The 16,771-nt window shown below is 44.0% G+C and overlaps 7 non-coding genes across 7 annotated transcripts; all 7 read left to right on the forward strand.

Moving 5' to 3' along the window:
- Positions 1–5,427: 5,427 nt before the first annotated feature.
- Positions 5,428–5,617, forward strand: LOC141243742 (U2 spliceosomal RNA). The gene has a single exon (XR_012307790.1). It is a non-coding gene; the product is annotated as a U2 spliceosomal RNA (small nuclear RNA).
- Positions 5,618–6,726: 1,109 nt separating this feature from the next.
- Positions 6,727–6,917, forward strand: LOC141243681 (U2 spliceosomal RNA). The gene has a single exon (XR_012307735.1). It is a non-coding gene; the product is annotated as a U2 spliceosomal RNA (small nuclear RNA).
- A 1,115-nt stretch (positions 6,918–8,032) lies between these two features.
- On the forward strand, positions 8,033–8,223 carry LOC141243713 (U2 spliceosomal RNA). Its single transcript, XR_012307765.1, has one exon. It is a non-coding gene; the product is annotated as a U2 spliceosomal RNA (small nuclear RNA).
- A 1,109-nt stretch (positions 8,224–9,332) lies between these two features.
- Positions 9,333–9,523, forward strand: LOC141243682 (U2 spliceosomal RNA). The gene has a single exon (XR_012307736.1). It is a non-coding gene; the product is annotated as a U2 spliceosomal RNA (small nuclear RNA).
- A 1,115-nt stretch (positions 9,524–10,638) lies between these two features.
- Positions 10,639–10,829, forward strand: LOC141243684 (U2 spliceosomal RNA). Its single transcript, XR_012307738.1, has one exon. It is a non-coding gene; the product is annotated as a U2 spliceosomal RNA (small nuclear RNA).
- A 2,445-nt stretch (positions 10,830–13,274) lies between these two features.
- On the forward strand, positions 13,275–13,464 carry LOC141243757 (U2 spliceosomal RNA). The gene has a single exon (XR_012307803.1). It is a non-coding gene; the product is annotated as a U2 spliceosomal RNA (small nuclear RNA).
- A 1,115-nt stretch (positions 13,465–14,579) lies between these two features.
- Positions 14,580–14,770, forward strand: LOC141243717 (U2 spliceosomal RNA). Its single transcript, XR_012307769.1, has one exon. It is a non-coding gene; the product is annotated as a U2 spliceosomal RNA (small nuclear RNA).
- Positions 14,771–16,771: the final 2,001 nt, after the last annotated feature.

Below are 16,771 nucleotides of genomic sequence, written 5' to 3' on the forward strand. Positions count from 1 at the left end.
ATGTGGCAATGGAACGCTGGCTGCGCGTGTCATAATAGGCTCTGAGCCTTTATATACCTGTGCACAGCAGCAGCCACTTTCAGTCTGCTGCTGGACAGCCAGCAGCAGCAGCAGCAGGAGAGGTATGTAATCAGGAGCCCTCCTGCTAAGGGTAGACAGCTGCTCGTTCCACCCCACCCCCCGCCTTAATTGGTTCTCCTCCCTTCCAACGGTGTTGAGGCGGGTGGGAACAGCAGGGGGTGAAGGTGCTGTGTTTAAAGAGGTGGAGTTATGCAGATCTAAAACGCGTGGATTGCAGCAGCAGCAAGCCGAAAAGTGCAGGCATGTAAGGGATCTAGAGGTTGACAACATGTCTTCTTAACGGGAGTCCAGGAGCTCATCTCCACAAATGGACTTTTCAGGATCCTTGGGTGGCTCCGTAGTTTGAAACCAATTCTGGTTATCGCTTCTCGGCCTTTTGGCTTAGATCTTGTATCTGGTCAGAAGGATCCTATAGTGTCTCCCCCTCGGCCTTGCAGCATCGCCACTTAGGTGGCTTAAGCTGCCTGCTGCTATTGGGGGGGGTCCAGAGGAAACGAGAGGTGATAATGGGCGTCAAGATTCGCTATGCCGGGACCGATGATATTCGGGTCAAAAATGCTTTTCGCATTGATATTGAGGAGTCGAAGAGGAATTTCTTTAACCTGCGGTTCTTGGTGGAAGTCGTCATCTTCAAGATTTTGAATGTTGGTCGTGGAGACATCATTTGCCTACAGGAGTTCCCAAAGAATGGCCGGTACGTTTTAGTCCTTGATCGTATGGCAGCTTGCCAGAATCTTTTCAAGACTCTAAAGGATCAGCAAGCCTTGGATCATCCGGCTCTTGATGGGCTTACATTCACGGTATTGTATACTAAGGGGGAAGTGCCAGTTGTTGTGTTTATGCACAACCCCCTTGTGGATGTGGAGGACATTACTAGATTCCTGAACCTTCATTGCAGCTATGTGTCCTACTCACACAAGGTGAGGAATGAGGTGGGCTTGTGGACTGGCAAACACAAGTTTTTTGTTCGGTTCCAGGAGGACCCCCAGGGACCTGGGGGTATCCACTACCCTCCCCTCAGTTTTGCCATCGGGAGGGATAGAGGGTATATGTTTTTTCCTGGTGCTCCGCGTTTTTGCAGGAAGTGTAAATCCTTTGGACACTACCAAGAGGACTGCACGGTGGAGAAGTTTTGTGGGAAATGCAATAAAGAGGGTCATCTGGCAATGGAGTGTACTAACTCCATGGTTTGTAATGCATGTGGCGAGGAGGGACACGCTTTCAAGGACTGTCCCCATCGTTCCAGGTCATATGCAGAGGCCGTGTCCCCACGTCCTACTACTGCCGCCACTATTGGTGAGGCGATCGAGGCAGTAAGGGACTTCATGGAAGAGATGGAGCAAGCACCCGATCCTGCTGGTGGAAGCGCTGTTGAGATAGAGCCTGCAGATATGTCAATTCTGCTTGATATGAGTGGTGAGGGAGAAGTGAGCGGTTCACTCTCCACAACGCCGGTGTTGGCTTTGGAAAGCTCAGAGGCAATTCATGAAGGTGGTGGTGGCCAGGGTGACTTCACCGGGGCTGTGGTGAGGCCCCCTGATGAGGACTCTGATGTGTCTTCTGCAAAGAAGTTCCGGCCAGATTTTTCACCTGCCAGTATTGGGAGCATCAGCCCCTTAAGTGATAGGAGCTATCCCGAGAGCTACAGTGCCTCTCCTAGGAGGTCTTTTTTGGAGGAGGGGGCCAGCATTCTCTGCTTAACATCAGGAATCGAGTTTCAAGACGAGAAAGGTTGACTCTTCGGTGGGGGGTATGTTCTTTTTTACCGAATATGGTTAAAAAATGGGCTCCAACGTGGGCTGTAGTGTACTGTCAATAAATGTAAGGCTTATAAAATCTAAGCCTAGAAGATTGGCTATACTGGAAGAACTAAAAAATCTTGGAGCAAATATTTACTGTCTGCAAGAGTGCGGAATTGAAGAGTCACCTCCTGAAAAGGACTGGGTATATGGGCATAGTATTTGGTCAGGTTCAATGACAAACAAAAATGATGGTGTGGGGATTTTGTTGGGGAATAGGGATTTAAGTTTTGAAAATTATATGGTGGTGGAGCCAGGTCGTTGTATAATGGCAGTGGTTAAGGGGAGAGGGTGGAGGGTGAAAATTGTTAACGTGTATTGTCCAATTAACAAAGGGGATAGGTTAGCACTATTAGAGAAAATACGTTTATTTTTGCCTGGAAGGATTCCAATATTATTAGTTGGTGATTTCAATTGTGTTTCTGAAGGGGAAATTGATGTCACGGGTAAGGTCCTTAATCAAATTACATCTGATTTTTCTTTTTTAGATGCAGCGGAATTTTTGAGTAAGCCACCACCGGCCACATATAGAGCTGATAGGGGAGGAATAGTGTCCAGGATTGACCGCATGCTGTATACAAATAGAGGTTTGGTGTGTAAATTTTTTTAAACAGCATGTTTTTTCTTTCACAGACCATGAATGTTTGTGGGGTATGTTTGAAGGTGATAAAAAAATGGTGCATGGTGTTGGGGTATGGAAGCTAAATGTTAGGTTGTTAGAGGATGTTAGGGTTATGAGAGACTTCGAAAGTAAGTATGAATGGTGGAGGTCTAGGAAAAATAATTTTGTGGATGTGACTGTATGGTGGGATTGGGTGAAAGTGGAAATTAAGAATTTTTTTAGGAGGTGGGGTTATAAAAAAGCAGCAATTGAAAGAGGCAGATTTAAAGATTTAAATATGAGGATTGAGTGGTTACATAAAATGAGTATGAAAGGAATTGATGTTAGTGATCAACTCAGAGGAGCGAGAGATGAGATGAAGCGTGTTTTGGAAAAGCGTGGGAAGGAAATTATTTTTAGGACGAGAGTTGAGCATTTGGATATGGATGAGAAGTGTACGAGGTACTTTTTTAAAAAAATGTGCAGTAAAAAAGATGAGTTGGATGAGGTTGTAAATGATAATGGTATGACTGTGGTTGGAAGGGAAGTGTTGGATGAGGTACATAGTTTCTATAGTAGTTTATTTGAGTCTAAATGGGTGGATGGGGGTTTGAAAGAGCATGTGTTAGGTATGTTGGAGAGTCAGCTTGAATCAGGGGAACGTGAGTGTTTGAGTGAGGATATTGTTTTTGATGAGGTTAAAAAGGCGGTGGATGGTGCGAAAAAGAATAAAACACCTGGGAAAGATGGGTTGCCTGTGGAGTTTTATGTAAAAGCATGGGATGTGATTGGTGTTGATTTTGTGGAGGTATGTCAATATATGTGGATGAATGGTGTACTTTGTAATTCCATGAAAGAAGGAGTAGTTGTTTTACTATATAAGAAGGGTGAGAAAAAGAATTTGCGTAATTGGAGGCCGATTACATTACTCAATGCAGATTATAAAGTCTTTAGCAAAATTCTGGCTAACCGTATGCGTGGGGTGATTGGAAGTGTGGTTGGTGATGATCAAGTGTGCGCGGTGCCAGGTAGGTGTATGACTGATAACCTCTTGTTGTTGAGAGACGTAATTGGAGATTGTATGTTTAGGAAGGGGAAATGTATGGTTTTTTGTGTGGATTTTGAGAAAGCTTTTGATAGAGTGTCGCATGCGTTTATGTTTGAGGTGTTAGTTAGGATGGGTTTTCCTAGTGTTTTTGTGAATGCCATAAGGTGTTTGTATGATGGTGTGGTGAGTGAAGTGTTAGTGAATGGATGTTTGAGTGAGAAGGTGTGCATAAAATCAGGGGTCAGGCAGGGGTGTCCGTTGTCCCCTGTCCTGTTTATAAGTGTGATTGAGCCCCTGTTGTGCATGATTCGGAAAGAGAAAGTGATGAATGGTCTTCTGATCCCAGGGAGTGGTGGAAAGACTGTAAAGGTAATGGGGTATATGGACGATGTTGTTGTGGTGAGTGATAATATGGCTGCTATGAATCGAGCAAGGTTGCTTTTAGATTTCTTTTGTGGTGCATCTGGTTTTAGGGTGAATTGGGGGAAGTGTAGCTTTAAGTGTTTCGGGGATTCGAGTGTTAGGATGGATGGTGTGATATGTGAAGAAGGTGCTATTAAGGTTTTGGGGGTGTGGTTTAACAAAGATCTGAAAGGGAATGAGAGTTGGGATGAATGCGGTAAGAGGATTGAACAGAAGTTAAATTTTTGGAGGTTACGGGACTTGACATTGTCAGGCAAAGTCCTTATTATTAAGTCAGTGATTCTTCCTATGTTACTTTTTGTGTCAGTGGTTTTTCCAGCCCCTTATAGGGGTTTTAGGCGGATTGAGAAGCTAATTTTTACGTTTTATTGGGGAAGTAAGATGGAAAAACTTAAAAGGGAATATTTGTGTAAGTTACGTGAACATGGGGGAATGGATTTCCCAAATTTTGAATTTTGTCTTGGTTTAAATTATATTAAAACGGTGGTTGTTCTGTTAGGTAGGGATAACAAGACGGCTTTTATGATTAAATATATGGCTGGATGGATGTTGTTTGGGTTGAAATGGATGAGAAGGGATGCAAGAGTGCCTGTTTCGTTTAAATGTCCAGTGTGGTATGAGTTTGTTGAAAAATTTGTTGTCAAGCATGATTTGTTGGATGTTCCTATGGGTGATTTCAAAGTGATAAGGAATGTAAGGAGAAGGATGCGTGTTAGAGAGTTTGAATGTAACATTAGGGGCTTGAGATCGAGTGAAGCGTTGTGTGTATGGAGGAACCTGAGTATAAAAGGAATATCGAATAGGCAGCGTGATATCGTATGGATGAGTTTGCATGAGATTTTGCCTGTGAGAGAGGTACAGAAGAGGAGGGATCTGATTAGAACAGAGGTATGTCCGAGGGATGGATGTGGGGCGAGTGAAACTGTTATGCATTTGGTTTGGAATTGTGATTATGCTCAGAGTGTTTGGAAGGGAGTGGGTGGTTTATGCAAGGAACTAGCGGGCGTGAATTTTATAAATTGGAGAGTGGTAATGTTTGGGATGGGTGCAAGTAGCCGGGTGAAAGAGAGATTGTTGTGGTTGATAATGGCATGTGTAATAGAAAGTCTGTGGGACGTTAGGAATTTGTGTTTATTTAAAAGGAAAATAATCTCAGTTAATAATTGTGTTAGGATGGTTTTGTCAAGGTTATACATAGTTTATTTATGGGACAGCCGTGGCGGTGGTGGCTCTGATTCAGAAGGTTTTTGGAAAGTAAAAAAATGGAGGTCACTGGTAAAGTACCAGTAAGTCCTTGTTTAAGTGTTGTGATCTGTCTTTTTTTATGATAATGGTATGTTTTATAGTTTTTTGTCCATTCAAAAGGTATTACAACTGTTTCAGTATAAAGTTATAAATATGAAATAAAGAAAGTACCATTATGATGTAAGACTGGGCAACGTAGTATGAGTTTTTATACTATTGATTGTTGCTTGAAAAATTTTACTGAATGGTATAAAAAAAAAAAAAAAATCTGTTCTTATCAGTTTAATATCTGATACGTCCCCTATCTGGGGACCATATATTAAATGGATTTTTAGAACAGGGAGATGGAAAAAGAGCTTGCTCTGTCCACTCCACGCATTGACCTGGTATTGCAGTATCTCCAGGACCGGTGCACCCCTTCTTTAATGCAGTTTCTAAAATCAGAAAGAATTGAATTCAATGTTTTTTGTTCATTTTGCTTGTTTGTCGGATTTTGGGATGGACTCTTTGGCTTTGCTTTTCTTCTCCTCATTGGATTTTTCATGTTCAAAGTTGCAGAAGCCAGATTACAAGCTCATTTTGGTTCAACTTCAGCAACTGTGCATTGCATTGCCATGTAATGTGATGCAATGCTATCTTTCTAGCTCTCCCTTTTTACTTCCTTTTGGATAAACAGACATATTAGGCAAGCATTTTGGAGCTTTCACCTAAATAACTACAGGTGGTGAGATAAGCTGCACAATATAATTGACCTTTCAGTATATTGTTGCACACACACCATCTATTTAGCAAATGCCCTTGTTATCAACAGCAGCCTTTTAAACTCACCTGAGCTAACAGGTATGTGCGCTGGTTACTCTGCTGCGCTTAAAATTTCTTTTTTGGTTTGCTACAATGCCTTTTCTGAAACGTTGTCTCCTTCTGCTGGAACACTGACTTCTTTCATTTAATGCCTGCAGACTATAAAAGAGAACCCAACCCAAAAAGTTTGGTTGATTAGTCTGTGGCATTCTGTTAAACTGTTGCTTATGGCGGTCTCTGTGAGCTTCTCAGCGACATTCAGCCAGCCAGGTATCCTGCCTGCAGTAGATGGAATGTGGCAATGGAACGCTGGCTGCGCGTGTCATAATAGGCTCTGAGCCTTTATATACCTGTGCACAGCAGCAGCCACCTTCAGTCTGCTGCTGGACAGCCAGCAGCAGCAGGAGAGGTATGTAATCAGGAGCCCTCCTGCTAAGGGTAGACAGCTGCTCGTTCCACCCCACCCCCCGCCTTAATTGGTTCTCCTCCCCTCCAACGGTGTTGAGGCGGGTGGGAACAGCAGGGGGTGAAGGTGCTGTGTTTAAAGAGGTGGAGTTATGCAGATCTAAAACGCGTGGATTGCAGCAGCAGCAAGCCGAAAAGTGCAGGCATGTAAGGGATCTAGAGGTTGACAACATGTCTTCTTAACGGGAGTCCAGGAGCTCATCTCCACAAATGGACTTTTCAGGATCCTTGGGTGGCTCCGTAGTTTGAAACCAATTCTGGTTATCGCTTCTCGGCCTTTTGGCTAAGATCAAGTGTAGTATCTGTTCTTATCAGTTTAATATCTGATACGTCCCCTATCTGGGGACCATATATTAAATGGATTTTTAGAACAGGGAGATGGAAAAAGAGCTTGCTCTGTCCACTCCACGCATTGACCTGGTATTGCAGTATCTCCAGGACCGGTGCACCCCTTCTTTAATGCAGTTTCTAAAATCAGAAAGAATTGAATTCAATGTTTTTTGTTCATTTTGCTTGTTTGTCGGATTTTGGGATGGACTCTTTGGCTTTGCTTTTCTTCTCCTCATTGGATTTTTCATGTTCAAAGTTGCAGAAGCCAGATTACAAGCTCATTTTGGTTCAACTTCAGCAACTGTGCATTGCATTGCCATGTAATGTGATGCAATGCTATCTTTCTAGCTCTCCCTTTTTACTTCCTTTTGGATAAACAGACATATTAGGCAAGCATTTTGGAGCTTTCACCTAAATAACTACAGGTGGTGAGATAAGCTGCACAATATAATTGACCTTTCAGTATATTGTTGCACACACACCATCTATTTAGCAAATGCCCTTGTTATCAACAGCAGCCTTTTAAACTCACCTGAGCTAACAGGTATGTGCGCTGGTTACTCTGCTGCGCTTAAAATTTCTTTTTTGGTTTGCTACAATGCCTTTTCTGAAACGTTGTCTCCTTCTGCTGGAACACTGACTTCTTTCATTTAATGCCTGCAGACTATAAAAGAGAACCCAACCCAAAAAGTTTGGTTGATTAGTCTGTGGCATTCTGTTAAACTGTTGCTTATGGCGGTCTCTGTGAGCTTCTCAGCGACATTCAGCCAGCCAGGTATCCTGCCTGCAGTAGATGGAATGTGGCAATGGAACGCTGGCTGCGCGTGTCATAATAGGCTCTGAGCCTTTATATACCTGTGCACAGCAGCAGCCACCTTCAGTCTGCTGCTGGACAGCCAGCAGCAGCAGCAGCAGGAGAGGTATGTAATCAGGAGTCCTCCTGCTAAGGGTAGACAGCTGCTCGTTCCACCCCACCCCCCGCCTTAATTGGTTCTCCTCCCTTCCAACGGTGTTGAGGCGGGTGGGAACAGCAGGGGGTGAAGGTGCTGTGTTTAAAGAGGTGGAGTTATGCAGATCTAAAACGCGTGGATTGCAGCAGCAGCAAGCCGAAAAGTGCAGGCATGTAAGGGATCTAGAGGTTGACAACATGTCTTCTTAACGGGAGTCCAGGAGCTCATCTCCACAAATGGACTTTTCAGGATCCTTGGGTGGCTCCGTAGTTTGAAACCAATTCTGGTTATCGCTTCTCGGCCTTTTGGCTAAGATCAAGTGTAGTATCTGTTCTTATCAGTTTAATATCTGATACGTCCCCTATCTGGGGACCATATATTAAATGGATTTTTAGAACAGGGAGATGGAAAAAGAGCTTGCTCTGTCCACACCACGCATTGACCTGGTATTGCAGTATCTCCAGGACTGGTGCACCCTTTCTTTAATGCAGTTTCTAAAATCAGAAAGAATTGAATTCAATGTTTTTTGTTCATTTTGCTTGTTTGTCGGATTTTGGGATGGACTCTTTGGCTTTGCTTTTCTTCTCCTCATTGGATTTTTCATGTTCAAAGTTGCAGAAGCCAGATTACAAGCTCATTTTGGTTCAACTTCAGCAACTGTGCATTGCATTGCCATGTAATGTGATGCAATGCTATCTTTCTAGCTCTCCCTTTTTACTTGCTTTTGGATAAACAGACATATTAGGCAAGCATTTTGGAGCTTTCACCTAAATAACTACAGGTGGTGAGATAAGCTGCACAATATAATTGACCTTTCAGTATATTGTTGCACACACACCATCTATTTAGCAAATGCCCTTGTTATCAACAGCAGCCTTTTAAACTCACCTGAGCTAACAGGTATGTGTGCTGGTTACTCTGCTGCGCTTAAAATTTCTTTTTTGGTTTGCTACAATGCCTTTTCTGAAACGTTGTCTCCTTCTGCTGGAACACTGACTTCTTTCATTTAATGCCTGCAGACTATAAAAGAGAACCCAACCCAAAAAGTTTGGTTGATTAGTCTGTGGCATTCTGTTAAACTGTTGCTTATGGCGGTCTCTGTGAGCTTCTCAGCGACATTCAGCCAGCCAGGTATCCTGCCTGCAGTAGATGGAATGTGGCAATGGAACGCTGGCTGCGCGTGTCATAATAGGCTCTGAGCCTTTATATACCTGTGCACAGCAGCAGCCACCTTCAGTCTGCTGCTGGACAGCCAGCAGCAGCAGGAGAGGTATGTAATCAGGAGCCCTCCTGCTAAGGGTAGACAGCTGCTCGTTCCACCCCACCCCCCGCCTTAATTGGTTCTCCTCCCCTCCAACGGTGTTGAGGCGGGTGGGAACAGCAGGGGGTGAAGGTGCTGTGTTTAAAGAGGTGGAGTTATGCAGATCTAAAACGCGTGGATTGCAGCAGCAGCAAGCCGAAAAGTGCAGGCATGTAAGGGATCTAGAGGTTGACAACATGTCTTCTTAACGGGAGTCCAGGAGCTCATCTCCACAAATGGACTTTTCAGGATCCTTGGGTGGCTCCGTAGTTTGAAACCAATTCTGGTTATCGCTTCTCGGCCTTTTGGCTAAGATCAAGTGTAGTATCTGTTCTTATCAGTTTAATATCTGATACGTCCCCTATCTGGGGACCATATATTAAATGGATTTTTAGAACAGGGAGATGGAAAAAGAGCTTGCTCTGTCCACTCCACGCATTGACCTGGTATTGCAGTATCTCCAGGACCGGTGCACCCCTTCTTTAATGCAGTTTCTAAAATCAGAAAGAATTGAATTCAATGTTTTTTGTTCATTTTGCTTGTTTGTCGGATTTTGGGATGGACTCTTTGGCTTTGCTTTTCTTCTCCTCATTGGATTTTTCATGTTCAAAGTTGCAGAAGCCAGATTACAAGCTCATTTTGGTTCAACTTCAGCAACTGTGCATTGCATTGCCATGTAATGTGATGCAATGCTATCTTTCTAGCTCTCCCTTTTTACTTCCTTTTGGATAAACAGACATATTAGGCAAGCATTTTGGAGCTTTCACCTAAATAACTACAGGTGGTGAGATAAGCTGCACAATATAATTGACCTTTCAGTATATTGTTGCACACACACCATCTATTTAGCAAATGCCCTTGTTATCAACAGCAGCCTTTTAAACTCACCTGAGCTAACAGGTATGTGCGCTGGTTACTCTGCTGCGCTTAAAATTTCTTTTTTGGTTTGCTACAATGCCTTTTCTGAAACGTTTTCTCCTTCTGCTGGAACACTGACTTCTTTCATTTAATGCCTGCAGACCATAAAAGAGAACCCAACCCAAAAAGTTTGGTTGATTAGTCTGTGGCATTCTGTTAAACTGTTGCTTATGGCGGTCTCTGTGAGCTTCTCAGCGACATTCAGCCAGCCAGGTATCCTGCCTGCAGTAGATGGAATGTGGCAATGGAACGCTGGCTGCGCGTGTCATAATAGGCTCTGAGCCTTTATATACCTGTGCACAGCAGCAGCCACCTTCAGTCTGCTGCTGGACAGCCAGCAGCAGCAGCAGCAGGAGAGGTATGTAATCAGGAGCCCTCCTGCTAAGGGTAGACAGCTGCTCGTTCCACCCCACCCCCCGCCTTAATTGGTTCTCCTCCCTTCCAACGGTGTTGAGGCGGGTGGGAACAGCAGGGGGTGAAGGTGCTGTGTTTAAAGAGGTGGAGTTATGCAGATCTAAAACGCGTGGATTGCAGCAGCAGCAAGCCGAAAAGTGCAGGCATGTAAGGGATCTAGAGGTTGACAACATGTCTTCTTAACGGGAGTCCAGGAGCTCATCTCCACAAATGGACTTTTCAGGATCCTTGGGTGGCTCCGTAGTTTGAAACCAATTCTGGTTATCGCTTCTCGGCCTTTTGGCTAAGATCAAGTGTAGTATCTGTTCTTATCAGTTTAATATCTGATACGTCCCCTATCTGGGGACCATATATTAAATGGATTTTTAGAACAGGGAGATGGAAAAAGAGCTTGCTCTGTCCACTCCACGCATTGACCTGGTATTGCAGTATCTCCAGGACCGGTGCACCCCTTCTTTAATGCAGTTTCTAAAATCAGAAAGAATTGAATTCAATGTTTTTTGTTCATTTTGCTTGTTTGTCGGATTTTGGGATGGACTCTTTGGCTTTGCTTTTCTTCTCCTCATTGGATTTTTCATGTTCAAAGTTGCAGAAGCCAGATTACAAGCTCATTTTGGTTCAACTTCAGCAACTGTGCATTGCATTGCTATGTAATGTGATGCAATGCTATCTTTCTAGCTCTCCCTTTTTACTTCCTTTTGGATAAACAGACATATTAGGCAAGCATTTTGGAGCTTTCACCTAAATAACTACAGGTGGTGAGATAAGCTGCACAATATAATTGACCTTTCAGTATATTGTTGCACACACACCATCTATTTAGCAAATGCCCTTGTTATCAACAGCAGCCTTTTAAACTCACCTGAGCTAACAGGTATGTGCGCTGGTTACTCTGCTGCGCTTAAAATTTCTTTTTTGGTTTGCTACAATGCCTTTTCTGAAACGTTGTCTCCTTCTGCTGGAACACTGACTTCTTTCATTTAATGCCTGCAGACTATAAAAGAGAACCCAACCCAAAAAGTTTGGTTGATTAGTCTGTGGCATTCTGTTAAACTGTTGCTTATGGCGGTCTCTGTGAGCTTCTCAGCGACATTCAGCCAGCCAGGTATCCTGCCTGCAGTAGATGGAATGTGGCAATGGAACGCTGGCTGCGCGTGTCATAATAGGCTCTGAGCCTTTATATACCTGTGCACAGCAGCAGCCACCTTCAGTCTGCTGCTGGACAGCCAGCAGCAGCAGCAGCAGGAGAGGTATGTAATCAGGAGCCCTCCTGCTAAGGGTAGACAGCTGCTCGTTCCACCCCACCCCCCGCCTTAATTGGTTCTCCTCCCTTCCAACGGTGTTGAGGCGGGTGGGAACAGCAGGGGGTGAAGGTGCTGTGTTTAAAGAGGTGGAGTTATGCAGATCTAAAACGCGTGGATTGCAGCAGCAGCAAGCCGAAAAGTGCAGGCATGTAAGGGATCTAGAGGTTGACAACATGTCTTCTTAACGGGAGTCCAGGAGCTCATCTCCACAAATGGACTTTTCAGGATCCTTGGGTGGCTCCGTAGTTTGAAACCAATTCTGGTTATCGCTTCTCGGCCTTTTGGCTAAGATCAAGTGCAGTGATCTAGCGGTTTCTGCCTTGGTCTTGGCTGGGAGGCGCTTGGGGTACCCGGCTCCTTGGCCTGGGGGGATCGCTACACTTATCGGTGGAGCCAAACCCCCCTGCTGCTATTAGGGAGTCGGATTAGTCCCTGGGCAACGAGAGGCGATCACCTTGTCACCACACATAGCTGTGGGGGGCAACTGTCGCCACACATAGCTGTGGTGGCAACATTTGGAGGATTAAAAGGAAAAAACGGAAGGAAAACGGATCGTTGAGATGGAGTTTTGGAAAAAGAAGAGATGCTTACGTTTTTTTGTGAAACGGGAGACGGAAGAAACTTTTTTGGAAGAAAAATGGATTCTGGAAATTTTGAGGAAATATGAAGTTTTGGAGAAGGATATCTACTGTATGCAAGAAATAAAGCAAGGTAAAGTTTGTGATGTGACTCTAGTTTCTGAGGAAAAGTGCATTCATTTTTTCAAAGGCTGGAGTGAAGAGGATTCTGGGAAAATTGGAGTAAGTGCATCATTCATGGGGAAACCGAAGAGTGTGATAATTTACATGGACAATCCGTTTGTGGAAATAGAGGAGATAATGGTTTTTTTGGAATCTAAATGTAAGATGGTAAAGTTTCAGAAATTATACAGGAACAAAGTTGGTATTTGGAACGGAAAGAGACGTTTTTTGGTGTGGACAACAGGAGAAGAAAATTTGCATAATGGGAGGATTATGGTAAACGGGAGTTCTGGGTATTGTTACATGGAAAGCAGCAAAGGAACTTTTGAAAAGAACTTTGGAGGACAAAAGGAAGATATTGGTGATAAAATGAAGAAGGAAGTTGATGCCATAATTATAGAGGAGAATAAGCAGGGAAAAGAAGTTGAAAGTTTAAAGGTGAAATTGAAGAAAAAGGTAACGGTACAGGAAAATTGTGGATCAAGGAAAGTATCTGGTGAAAAGAAAGAAGTAAAAGAGGAAAAGGGTAAAGTGTTGGAGAAGGTGGTGACTTTCAGAGATGATGAGGAAGAGTATGATAGGGAACAGATGCGGTTAGAGCATGAGGAGGAAGAAAAGAAGTTAAGGGGTTTTGTTGGGAGGAAAGTAAAAGAGAAAAAGGGGATATTTAGTTTGGGAAACCGGGTGAAGTAATGTCAGTGGTGATTTGTTTGGAAACTGTTGAAACTGCAAAGGAATTGTTATGTTTAACTTTATATATATTAATTCAAATGAAAAAATATAAATATAATATCTAAACACGATGATGGAACTAAAATCTTGAGTTTGGTGATATACGATTTAAGATTATAAAACTTAATTTCTGAGTGTTTGGAAAAAAAAAAAAAAAAAATCTGTTCTTATCAGTTTAATATCTGATACGTCCCCTATCTGGGGACCATATATTAAATGGATTTTTAGAACAGGGAGATGGAAAAAGAGCTTGCTCTGTCCACTCCACGCATTGACCTGGTATTGCAGTATCTCCAGGACCGGTGCACCCCTTCTTTAATGCAGTTTCTAAAATCAGAAAGAATTGAATTCAATGTTTTTTGTTCATTTTGCTTGTTTGTCGGATTTTGGGATGGACTCTTTGGCTTTGCTTTTCTTCTCCTCATTGGATTTTTCATGTTCAAAGTTGCAGAAGCCAGATTACAAGCTCATTTTGGTTCAACTTCAGCAACTGTGCATTGCATTGCCATGTAATGTGATGCAATGCTATCTTTCTAGCTCTCCCTTTTTACTTCCTTTTGGATAAACAGACATATTAGGCAAGCATTTTGGAGCTTTCACCTAAATAACTACAGGTGGTGAGATAAGCTGCACAATATAATTGACCTTTCAGTATATTGTTGCACACACACCATCTATTTAGCAAATGCCCTTGTTATCAACAGCAGCCTTTTAAACTCACCTGAGCTAACAGGTATGTGCGCTGGTTACTCTGCTGCGCTTAAAATTTCTTTTTTGGTTTGCTACAATGCCTTTTCTGAAACGTTGTCTCCTTCTGCTGGAACACTGACTTCTTTCATTTAATGCCTGCAGACTATAAAAGAGAACCCAACCCAAAAAGTTTGGTTGATTAGTCTGTGGCATTCTGTTAAACTGTTGCTTATGGCGGTCTCTGTGAGCTTCTCAGCGACATTCAGCCAGCCAGGTATCCTGCCTGCAGTAGATGGAATGTGGCAATGGAACGCTGGCTGCGCGTGTCATAATAGGCTCTGAGCCTTTATATACCTGTGCACAGCAGCAGCCACCTTCAGTCTGCTGCTGGACAGCCAGCAGCAGCAGCAGCAGGAGAGGTATGTAATCAGGAGCCCTCCTGCTAAGGGTAGACAGCTGCTCGTTCCACCCCACCCCCCGCCTTAATTGGTTCTCCTCCCTTCCAACGGTGTTGAGGCGGGTGGGAACAGCAGGGGGTGAAGGTGCTGTGTTTAAAGAGGTGGAGTTATGCAGATCTAAAACGCGTGGATTGCAGCAGCAGCAAGCCGAAAAGTGCAGGCATGTAAGGGATCTAGAGGTTGACAACATGTCTTCTTAACGGGAGTCCAGGAGCTCATCTCCACAAATGGACTTTTCAGGATCCTTGGGTGGCTCCGTAGTTTGAAACCAATTCTGGTTATCGCTTCTCGGCCTTTTGGCTAAGATCAAGTGTAGTATCTGTTCTTATCAGTTTAATATCTGATACGTCCCATATCTGGGGACCATATATTAAATGGATTTTTAGAACAGGGAGATGGAAAAAGAGCTTGCTCTGTCCACTCCACGCATTGACCTGGTATTGCAGTATCTCCAGGACCGGTGCACCCCTTCTTTAATGCAGTTTCTAAAATCAGAAAGAATTGAATTCGATGTTTTTTGTTCATTTTGCTTGTTTGTCGGATTTTGGGATGGACTCTTTGGCTTTGCTTTTCTTCTCCTCATTGGATTTTTCATGTTCAAAGTTGCAGAAGCCAGATTACAAGCTCATTTTGGTTCAACTTCAGCAACTGTGCATTGCATTGCCATGTAATGTGATGCAATGCTATCTTTCTAGCTCTCCCTTTTTACTTCCTTTTGGATAAACAGACATATTAGGCAAGCATTTTGGAGCTTTCACCTAAATAACTACAGGTGGTGAGATAAGCTGCACAATATAATTGACCTTTCAGTATATTGTTGCACACACACCATCTATTTAGCAAATGCCCTTGTTATCAACAGCAGCCTTTTAAACTCACCTGAGCTAACAGGTATGTGCGCTGGTTACTCTGCTGCGCTTAAAATTTCTTTTTTGGTTTGCTACAATGCCTTTTCTGAAACGTTGTCTCCTTCTGCTGGAACACTGACTTCTTTCATTTAATGCCTGCAGACTATAAAAGAGAACCCAACCCAAAAAGTTTGGTTGATTAGTCTGTGGCATTCTGTTAAACTGTTGCTTATGGCGGTCTCTGTGAGCTTCTCAGCGACATTCAGCCAGCCAGGTATCCTGCCTGCAGTAGATGGAATGTGGCAATGGAACGCTGGCTGCGCGTGTCATAATAGGCTCTGAGCCTTTATATACCTGTGCACAGCAGCAGCCACCTTCAGTCTGCTGCTGGACAGCCAGCAGCAGCAGCAGCAGGAGAGGTATGTAATCAGGAGCCCTCCTGCTAAGGGTAGACAGCTGCTCGTTCCACCCCACCCCCCGCCTTAATTGGTTCTCCTCCCTTCCAACGGTGTTGAGGCGGGTGGGAACAGCAGGGGGTGAAGGTGCTGTGTTTAAAGAGGTGGAGTTATGCAGATCTAAAACGCGTGGATTGCAGCAGCAGCAAGCCGAAAAGTGCAGGCATGTAAGGGATCTAGAGGTTGACAACATGTCTTCTTAACGGGAGTCCAGGAGCTCATCTCCACAAATGGACTTTTCAGGATCCTTGGGTGGCTCCGTAGTTTGAAACCAATTCTGGTTATCGCTTCTCGGCCTTTTGGCTTAGATCTTGTATCTGGTCAGAAGGATCCTATAGTGTCTCCCCCTCGGCCTTGCAGCATCGCCACTTAGGTGGCTTAAGCTGCCTGCTGCTATTGGGGGGGGTCCAGAGGAAACGAGAGGTGATAATGGGCGTCAAGATTCGCTATGCCGGGACCGATGATATTCGGGTCAAAAATGCTTTTCGCATTGATATTGAGGAGTCGAAGAGGAATTTCTTTAACCTGCGGTTCTTGGTGGAAGTCGTCATCTTCAAGATTTTGAATGTTGGTCGTGGAGACATCATTTGCCTACAGGAGTTCCCAAAGAATGGCCGGTACGTTTTAGTCCTTGATCGTATGGCAGCTTGCCAGAATCTTTTCAAGACTCTAAAGGATCAGCAAGCCTTGGATCATCCGGCTCTTGATGGGCTTACATTCACGGTATTGTATACTAAGGGGGAAGTGCCAGTTGTTGTGTTTATGCACAACCCCCTTGTGGATGTGGAGGACATTACTAGATTCCTGAACCTTCATTGCAGCTATGTGTCCTACTCACACAAGGTGAGGAATGAGGTGGGCTTGTGGACTGGCAAACACAAGTTTTTTGTTCGGTTCCAGGAGGACCCCCAGGGACCTGGGGGTATCCACTACCCTCCCCTCAGTTTTGCCATCGGGAGGGATAGAGGGTATATGTTTTTTCCTGGTGCTCCGCGTTTTTGCAGGAAGTGTAAATCCTTTGGACACTACCAAGAGGACTGCACGGTGGAGAAGTTTTGTGGGAAATGCAATAAAGAGGGTCATCTGGCAATGGAGTGTACTAACTCCATGGTTTGTAATGCATGTGGCGAGGAGGGACACGCTTTCAAGGACTGTCCCCATCGTTCCAG

Source organism: Phyllobates terribilis, unplaced genomic scaffold, assembly GCF_046119375.1.
Source record: "Phyllobates terribilis strain yellow unplaced genomic scaffold, ASM4611937v1 Scaffold_1268__1_contigs__length_339053, whole genome shotgun sequence".
NCBI classification, from domain to species: Eukaryota; Metazoa; Chordata; class Amphibia; order Anura; family Dendrobatidae; genus Phyllobates; species Phyllobates terribilis.